Raw genomic sequence first — 9,754 nt, 5'->3', positions numbered from 1 at the left:
GTTCTCCTCTCCAATTGTTCCTCCTCTTGTGTCTGAGACACTTAGAGGCCTTCTCTGGTTCCCTCGGCCCTGGGCTGTCCCTCCAGAGATTACCATTGCCCCTGCTGGGCCTGATCCCCTGCTCCTGCCTGGGAGCTTCTCAGGTCTGGGTTGTATCTAAGCCCATCCCGTATCTCATGCCCAGCCCATACTTTCTCTTCAGGGATGCACATCAGGACGCCGGGTGCAGGGAAGGCCCCCCACTCCAAGACAGTGTGTGGGGTGTTCCAGCTGGTGATGGAACTCCCATTGTCTTTTACCCTAAGAGCATTTTCCTTTCCTTTTGATCCCTTGCAATTTATGAAAAATAGAACGCATGTGTTCCTGATTAATTTCTACAAAGATCACGGAACTGTTGACTTTTTACTAAAAAAAAAAAAAGAAAGAAAGAAAAAAGAAAAAAAAAAGTCATTTTATGTGGTGCCTCCTTTCAGATTCTTGCAAGACTGCCTTTGCCCAGGAAGTGAAATCTGGGGAGAAAACAGGCCACCCTGCCACCAGTACAAGATTCAGTGCTGTCACAAAAGTTGGCCGTGGTGAGCAGGTGTCTGGGGACGTCCCCACTTGCGCTGCTCCCAGGCTCCCCACTGTCCTGGAGATAAAGTCTGGTCTTCCACAACCCAGTCCTCCTGGCCTCTCCATCCCCAGGAACCCCAACATCCAGACTTCCTGAACTTCCAGTTGCTCCCAGAACACACCAGTCCATTCCCATTCCTATCTCTCTGCACACTTTGCTCCCTCCGCCAGGAACACACTCAATGTTGTTACTCAACAAACTCCTATGCATCCTTCCAGGCCCAGACCCAGCGTTTCCCTGTCTGTTCACTGTGTGCTGCCTCCTCCAGACAGTCCCCTGTGCTTTCCTCAGCATTCAGAGGGGTAAGTCCTCATTTGACCCAAGAGGCTGCACACACCACCTTTGGCCTGCCTCCCAGGGTCATGGACCCAGGCGTGCAAAGATGAAAGGCTGGTATGTCGTGGTAAGAAGTATTAAAGGAAAAAGACAAATCCTCCCCAAATGGAAGCCATGCACGGTGTTTATTTTTGGTATTTTATGGGGTGCTTTTGAGAATGGGAGCTGGAAAAAGAGAATTCCACCAGGATAAGCAACAGATTTCACCCTTAGGGTAGGAGGAGGGAGAAAGGAGGAACAGTGCCTCTGGGTCCTTCCTGGATTCCAAAGGAACAAGAGTTGCTGCCCAGCCCACAGCAGGTCACAGGCAAAATTTTATTTTATTTTATTTTATTATTTTTATTTTATTATTTTATTTTATTTTATTTTATTTTATTTTATTTTATTTTTGAGACAGTCTCACTCTGTCACCCAGGCTGGAGTGCAATTACGCGATCTCAGCTTTGCAACCTCCACTTGCCGGGTTCAAGTGAATCTCCTGCCTCAGCCTCCCAAGTAGCTGGAACTACAGGCATATGCCACCATGCCTGGCTAATTTTTTGTAGTTTAGTAGAGACGGAGTTTTACCATGTTGCCCAGGCTGCCTCAAGTCATCTTCCCTCCTCGGCCTCCCAAAGTGCTCTGATTACAGGCATGAGCCACCACACCCGGCCAATCTTATTTTAGACTCATCTCTGACATCTGGAGGCTCTGCTAGAGCCCTTCGGTGCCCTGCCCCGAGAACTGCATGTGATTGAACACTCACAACCAGTCTTGGAGGAATGCAAATGTTCACCAATTAGCCACGTGCTCCTCTACCTCCCAGCAGCCTTTGCAGTTCACCTGGGGTCATGTGGCCAGTTCCAGCCAATAGCAGGTGAGCAGAAATGACTGCATCTCTTCTGGGCTGGAGCAGTTAGGAGTCCATGTCCTTTTTCTGTCTCTCTCCTCTCCTGCCGCGGTGATCTTAGAGGGTCATCAGCTCCAGAAAACAAAGCTGTAAGAGAGCGGGAAGCTGCCATACTGGATTTTGAATGGGGCAAAAATCAAACCTGTATATTGGGTTAAGCAACTGAGTTTTGGGGGTTTCTCTAATGTTGATTACCTGAGTATTATTACACTGAGATACAATCCGAGGACGTAGGGGTTATTATCTCCATCCTGCAGATGAGCACGCTGAGACCCGGAGAAAGAACTCGGCTGAAATCTCTTAACTACAGAACCATTGCAGCCCACCGTGTCTGATTCCAAACCCCACAAGGTTTTGCCTGCTCTTTGCATGGTTGGCTTGTTGAAAACAAAACAGCTCACAGGGGCACAGGCCAAGGAGAGGGTAGAAACCCAGCAGCAGCTTGCTCCAGTTTGCTTTCAAAACTTTCATGTCGTTAAAACCCAATCAGGCTCGTGTAATCTGTGATGTTGGGGGTAGGGGACAGCTGCTATTCGGAAAAGCACAAGAGACAAGTAAAATTTCAGGGAACCTGGGCCCCCCAGGAGGGTGGCAGGATACAGGGTTGGCCACGTGATGGATGTGCATAGGGCATGAGGGTGGCGTGTGGGGCTGGCTGTCGGATGCCCCACCTGCAGCGTAATGGATGGCAGGTAGGGGCCACCAGGACCCAGAAGGCAGAGATAGGGCCTGATTTACAGGCACCGGGGAAGAAAATGCAAACAAGATTTATGGCAGCTCAAATGACTCGCTGGAGCCGAGTTTATTATCCATCACGTGCATCTGAATGTGTATTTATGGGTTTCCAAATGATCCTGTCTCATGGAAAATTATGTCCAAAGAACATCAACAGCAATTAATCTGCATTCAGAAGAGCTGATCCCGAGTGGAGTTCAAGGCCTCTTCTAGTCTCCCAGGGATGCTGGGGGCTGGTCCCATTTGTGTGTGCACAGGTTGGAGAAGCAGACACAGGCCAACAGATGCTGAGTCGAGCCTTGCATGGCAATCAATGTGCAGAGATGACCACATCTTACAGAGCCCTGCCTGCACCCGGCTGTATCTGGTACTGAGCAGCAAATGTTCACCAATTAGCCACGTTCTTCTCTACTTCCCAGCATCCTTCCCAATTCACCTGGGGTCATGTGACCAGTTCCAGCCAATAGGATGTGAGCGGACATGACTGCATCTCTTCTGGGCTGGAGCTCACAGGCGCTACTAAGAAGACAGCCCAGGGAGAGGGCAAGAATACCAGCTGTGTCACCTAACTGCTGAGTGGCCCCAGACAAGTTACTTAACCTCTCTGAGCCAGTGTCCTCATCAAGAAATTGGAAGTAACAGCAATAGCTACCTTGGAGAGTAATTCTCCAGTACAAGATCCTGCATGTGAAGTGCTTAGTACAGGAAGGGCCCATAAATGGTTTCTTTTTCTGTTATCAACGTGATTATGACTCAAGCATCATATGTAATGCTTGGCACAACCTGACCACCCAACAAAACCAAACAAGACAAATTTCTGGCTGAGGCCCCATTTAGGGAAAGAGAGACCACTTACCAAGAGGCATACTCTGTATACCAGTGGCATAGGCCTCAGCCATTCAGATAATCACCCAAATGGAGGTTTTATCTTGAAATGTTATGAATACATGAAAGAACTAGTTATGAATGGCTTGACCTGCACAGTTCTCGGGCCTGTAAATACTGTTTATAATTTTTATTTTTATTTTTTGAGACAGGGTCTCACTCTGTCGTCTAGGCTGAAGTGCAGTGCCATGGTCATGGCTCACTGCAGCCTCAACCTCCTTGGCTCAAGTGATCCTCCCACCTCAGCCTCCCAAGTAGCTGGGACTACAGGCACATGCCACCATGCCTGGCTAATTTTTGTAATTTTTGTAGAGATGGAGGGGTCCCACTATGTTGCCCCAGGCTGGTCTCCAACTCCTGTTCTCAAGCTATCCTCCTGCCTCAGCTTCCCAAAGTGCTGGGATTACAAGTGGGAGCCACCAGGCCCAGTTTAAGTACTTTTTTTTTTTTTTTTTTTGAGACGGAGTCTTGTTCTGTCGCCCAGGCTGGAATGCAGTGGCATGATCTCGGCTAACTGCAACCTCTGCCTCCTGGGTTCAAGTGATTCTCCTGCCTCAGCTCCCGAGTAGCTGGGACTACAGGCATGTGCCACCACACCCAGTTAATTTTTTGTATTTTTATTAGAGACAGGGTTTCACCATGTTAGCCAGGCTGGTCTCGATCTCCTGACCTCATGATCCACCCGCCTCAGCCTCCCGAAGTGCTGGGATTACAGGTGTGAGCCACCACGCCCTGTTTAAATACTTTTACTAAACCCTGAACTTCGGCATTGTTGAAGACAAGAGTCGACATTCCACCAGTACGCACCAGTATGACTGTCTCTTTTATGTGTGTCAGTAAGTAGCAGTCACAAAACACTAGAAACTGTTGGCCAGACACCTGCTGCCCTGGGCCACCCCAGCCCTTTCACCAGGACTGCTTGATTACAGGGTGTCCTTGGCTAGGCACGGTGGCTCATGCCTGTAATCCTAGCACTTTGGGAGGCTGAGGTAGGAGGATCACTTGAACCCAGGAATTTTATTTTTTATTTTTATTTTTTTGAGATGGAGTCTTGCTCTGTCACCCAGGCTGGAGTGCAGTGGTGTGATCTCGGCTCACTGCAACCTCTGCCTTCCGGGTTCAAGTGATTCTCTTGCCTCAGCCTCCCGAGTAGCTGGGACTACAGGCATGTACCACCACTCCTGGCTAATTTTTTTTTTTTTTTGCATTTTTAGTACAGACAGGATTTTGCCATGTTGGCCAAGCTGGTCTCGAACTCCTGACATCAAGTGATCCACCCACCTCAGCCTCCCAAAGTGCTAGGATCACAGGCATGAGCCACTACACCCAGCCATGAGGCCAGGAGTTTTAGACCAGCCTGGGCAACACAGTGAGATCCCATCTCAACAAAAAATTAGCTAGGAATGGTGATGCATACGTGTAGTCCCAGCTACTCAGGAGGCTGAGGTGGGAGGATCACTTGAACTTGGGAAGTCAAGGATGCAGTGAGCTATGATTGCACTACCGCACTCCAGTTTGGGCAGCGGAGCAAGACCCTGCCTCAAAAGACAAACAAACAGGCCGGGCGCGGTGGCTCATGCCTGTAATCCCAGCATTATGGGAGGCTGAGGCAGGCAGATCACTTGAGGTTGGGAGTTTGAGACCAGCCTGACCAACATGGAGATACCTCATCTCTACTAAAAAATACAAAATTAGCCGGACATGGTGGCACATGCCTGTAATTCCAGCTACTTGGGAGGCTGAGGTGGGAGAATCGCTTGAACCCGGGAGGCAGAGGTTGCAGTGAGCCAAGATCGTGCCATTGCACTCCAGCCTGGGCAATAAGAGCGATACTCAGTCACAAACAAACAAACAAACAAAAACACGGGGGTGCCTTTGTTTGGAGGCCTTCAAAGCAGAACCTAAGACAAGGTCTTGGGAGTTGGGAGTTTAGTTGGGAGGCACCTCAAGGAACAGACAGAAGGAACAAGAGTGTTAAAGGGAAGGAGGAAAAGCTGACGTCAGGGTGAGTTATCATGGTTGCTGCTTCAGCAAAGGGGGATTGATTCTGTAGGAACCCTTGCAAAGAGTATAGAACGTCTCCCAGAATTGTCCTTCTGCAAGAAGGAGCCTGGAGCATGTATCCGTCTGCTCCTCCACTCCCAGAGGTGGAGGGTGTCCCTTGAGGACAATGACTTCCTCACAACTGTGGTCAGAGCTTGCTCATAGCCTCAACAGACCCTTGCAGTTGAAAGGACTCTGAGCCAGAGAGGGAAAAGATGCTGTCACATGCTTGATGTGGGACATTCCCTGCATGCCTGCGCTTGCCTGTAACTGACCACCGCTGCTGCTGCAGAAATCAGAAGGAAATTAATGGAAAGTGACTCAGAGCACCAGACAGTGTCTGCTACAGTCCACCCCTTGCACCACTCAGATCCATGTGTGCCCACCCCAAGCCCACAGTGGCACTGAGTCTTCGGGACAGTGGACAGGCATGACTTACCGAAAGAGTGAATAAAGAGATGTGTTGGAACCAGCTACATTCCGGGCAACTGCAGCTGGTCCCAAGTCCATAATTAATAGTTGTCATCAGTCCCCTCTAGAGAGAACCCATGCAAGATTTCCTTCACCCTGAGCCAGCTCTTCAGATGGTCCAAGGCTCTTGCCTGCTGGGGTGACCCAAGCCCTCATCCCTGAGGGACCCCAGCCTTTGGTTGCCTGTTATCTGCCAGGCATGACTGCCCCCTGTTCACCATTATCGCCAGGCACGAATGCACCAAGATCCTCATGGTCTGCTGGGCTCATGGGGTTCGCAGTGAAACCACATGGTCCAGACAGACTCCTCCCTACCTCCCCTGTGCGGCAGCCATTCAGATCCCTCACAATACTCAGTAATGACCCCCATTAGTATGGCAGCTCCTTCCTTTGAATTCTGTTTCACTGGCACAAGAAACCCAAAGTGACATATAACATATACACATTTACAGGTGAAGGTTCAGAGGAGCTTTTCATGGTTTTATTTATTATTTATTTATCTATTTTGGAGACAATGTCTCACTCAGTCGCCCAGGCTGGAGTACAGTGGTGCCGTCATGGCTCACTGTAACCTCTGCCTCCCAGGGTCGGTAATCCTCCCACCTTAGCCTCCCAAGTAGCGTGGACCACAGATGCACACCACTACAACCCAGCTAACTTTTTTTTTTTTTTTTTTTTTTTTTTTTTTGCTAGAGACGAGGTTTCGCCATGCTGCCCATGCTGGTCTCAAACTCCTGGGCTCAAGCGATCCACCGGCCTCGGCCTCCCAAAGTGCTGGGATTACAGCTGTGAACCACCGCACTTGGCCCGTTTCAGTGAGTTTTCTAATGGAAGTGTTTTTCTGGCAACTGGAAAACTGGGTTGTCTGGTGCCACTGGGGTCACCCGGAGTGATTTGGGAAGGGTCAGTCCTTGCTTCGGGAGCCTTTGAATTACAGCTATTGGGGTACAGTGCATCAACTATTGGTTCAATGCTTATGGCATGTGGTAGAAGGTAGCTTGTATCAGTAATATTTGTTTAAATTGTCTGTATTTTATGATGCTTTGACTTCTGGGGGCCTTGCTAATCCTGGAGAAACTGCTCCTTCCAGTGCTAGCAAATTCCTAGAGATGGTGAACCACTTTCTTGCGAGTGCTAGCACGCCTTCGGTATGCAAACTGACCAAGCCAGAGCCCAAACGCAAGCACCTTCTCCATCTGGATTTTGCATTCTTGGAGATAATATTTCTCGACCCGCGGCATCCCCGGGCCAGACATCAGACTGCTAGGACTGGCCCCTACACCCTGGAGGCTGCTGAAATTACTCAAATTGGCCAATCCCAAACCCAATCAACCCATTCCCCCAGCCTCACCTGTTCCTTCTTGCACAAACCACAGTGAAGGCTCTTGCCCCGTTCCCCCTCCGCCTCTCCCCACTGACCTACCCCAGTACTTCCCTGAGTGGCCCCACATGGCCTCCTGTTTCTAGGGATGGGTAAGTAAAAATATTTTCCTTCACGGCATTCGTCTCCTGACCTGTTGGCCTCGCCATATCTGATTAAAACAAATCCCAGGTACTTTCTTGGAGGCAGGGAGTTGGGGACAGAGTCTTGCTCTGTTGCCTAGGCTGGAATGCAGTGGCACAATCATGGCTCACTGTAGCTTTGAACTCCTGGGCTCAAGCAATCCTCCCACCTCAGCTTCCTGAGTAGCTGGGACTACAGGCATCCACCAACATGCCTAGTTATTTTATACAGATGTTTTAGAGATGGGGGTCTCACTATGTTGCCCAGACTGATCTTGAACTCCTGGCCTCAAAACGATCCTCCTTCCTCGGGGTCCCAAAGTGCTGGGATTACAGGCATGAGCCACCAGATACATTTTAATTTAATACAAGCTCCAAACCCCACAGAGAAAGCTCCAACTGACCCCTTAGCTCAGCCTTTAATAAGCCATTTTAATGGTCATCCAGGCTGACTGTTTCCGGCAGATGTAGTTGTTGGTAGGAGCAATGGATCCCATCGCCATGTATCCATTGTGGACCTTTTGCTATAAAATTAATCTCTTGGGCTAAGCTCAGTGGCTCACGCCTGTAATCCCAGCACTTTGGGAGGTCAAGGTGGGCAGATCACTTCAGGTCAGGGAGTTCGAGACCAGCCTGGCCAACATGGCGAAACCCTGTCTCTACTAAAAATACAAAAATTAGCCAGGCCTGGTGATGGGCACCTGTAATCCCAACTACTTGGGAGGCTGAGGCAGGAGAATCACTTGAACCTGGGAAGTGAAGGTTGCAGTGAGCCTAGATCGCACCACTGCACTCCAGCCAGGGCAATAGAGCAAGACACTGTCTCAAAAAAAAAAAAAAAAAAAGTATCTCTTGGTCCAAAACGACATTGTGCAGGATTCTACATTGAGAAATCAGTCACTTTTGAAATCCCATGTGTAGAGGTGGCAAGGCTGTGCCAAAGAAGACACACATCAATGTGGTGTAGGTGTTATTTACAAGGATAAATCGTGCTCCCTCTACAATGGAATGGATCCTCTGTAAACGCCTTGCCACTAAGTGTTGGGCTGGACTCCTCCAGGGCTCAGGGTGGGTCTCTGTGCTGACACATCAGACCTGCATCAGCAGCAGCATCTAGACTCGCCTCTGTAGGGCAGCCCATGCTGTGGGCCCCCACACAGCTTCCAACCCTTCCCTCTCATCTAGGCCCATAGGTTCTGCCCCTGGGGTCTGCAAAGTCCTCATGCCGTGCACCCTGATGGAGGGTTGTGCTGAAATCTGAAATGTTGGCTGAGAGTATTTTCTAAGTTGGGTTCATGCTGGAAGTAGGCTTCCTTATTGCATAAAAATATGGAAACTGCAATAATTTCTTAGACAATCTTTATGCCCCAGGCTACTGTAGTGCAAGGTGACAAGGCTGCTCTCTTCCAGCCCATGGTCACAATGCTGCAGAAACAATGTGTCTGCTTAGAGCATCAAGGGAGGCCTCCCAGAGGAGGTGACACTTGGGCTGGTTCTTGTAGGATGCAGAGGTGTACTGACAGGGGATGGAAGGGAGGGTGGATATTTCAGATAGGGTGAACAGCATGTGCAAAGACATAGAGACATTCTTCATTCATTCAGGAAACATTTTTGGAAGCCCTCTACATGCCAGACACTGTTTTAGATTCTGGTAGCACAATGGTGGACCAAAGTCAGCTGGGGCTTATGGACCGAACAGGAAACTGGCAGCAATCTAAGAATTATGCAAGTAAACGCAAGGTGACAAGTCTAACTGGTGCTGGAAATGAAAAAGACACAGTGCGTCTGATATGGTTTGGCTGTGTCCCCACCCAAATCTCACCTTGAATTGTAGTTCCCATAATCCCCATGTGGTGGAGGAGAAACCTGGTGGGAGGTAATTGAATCATGTGGGTGGTTACCCCCATGCTGCTGTTCTCATGGTAGTGAGTGAGTTCTCATGTGATCTGATGGGTTTTGTTTTTGTTTTTTGTTTTTTTGAGAGGGAGTTTTGCTCTTGTTGCCCAGGCTGGAGTGCAATGGCACAATCTAGATCTCATCTCACTGCAACCTCTGCCTCCTGGGTTCAAGCAGTTCTCCTGCCTCAGCCTCCCAAGTAGCTGGGATTACAGGCATGCACCACCACGGCCAGGAAATTTTTTGTATTTTTAGTAGAGAGACAGGGTTTCACCATGTTGGTGAGGCTCATCTCGAACTCCTGACCTCAAGTGATCTGCCCACTTCAGCCTCCCAGAGTGCTGGGATTACAGGCATGAGCCACCGCACCAGGCCTGATC

The sequence above is a fragment of the Colobus angolensis genome, unplaced genomic scaffold (assembly GCF_000951035.1).
Source record: "Colobus angolensis palliatus isolate OR3802 unplaced genomic scaffold, Cang.pa_1.0 Scaffold120, whole genome shotgun sequence".
In the NCBI taxonomy this organism is placed as follows: domain Eukaryota; kingdom Metazoa; phylum Chordata; class Mammalia; order Primates; family Cercopithecidae; genus Colobus; species Colobus angolensis.
Note: the sequence above shows the minus strand (reverse complement) of the source record.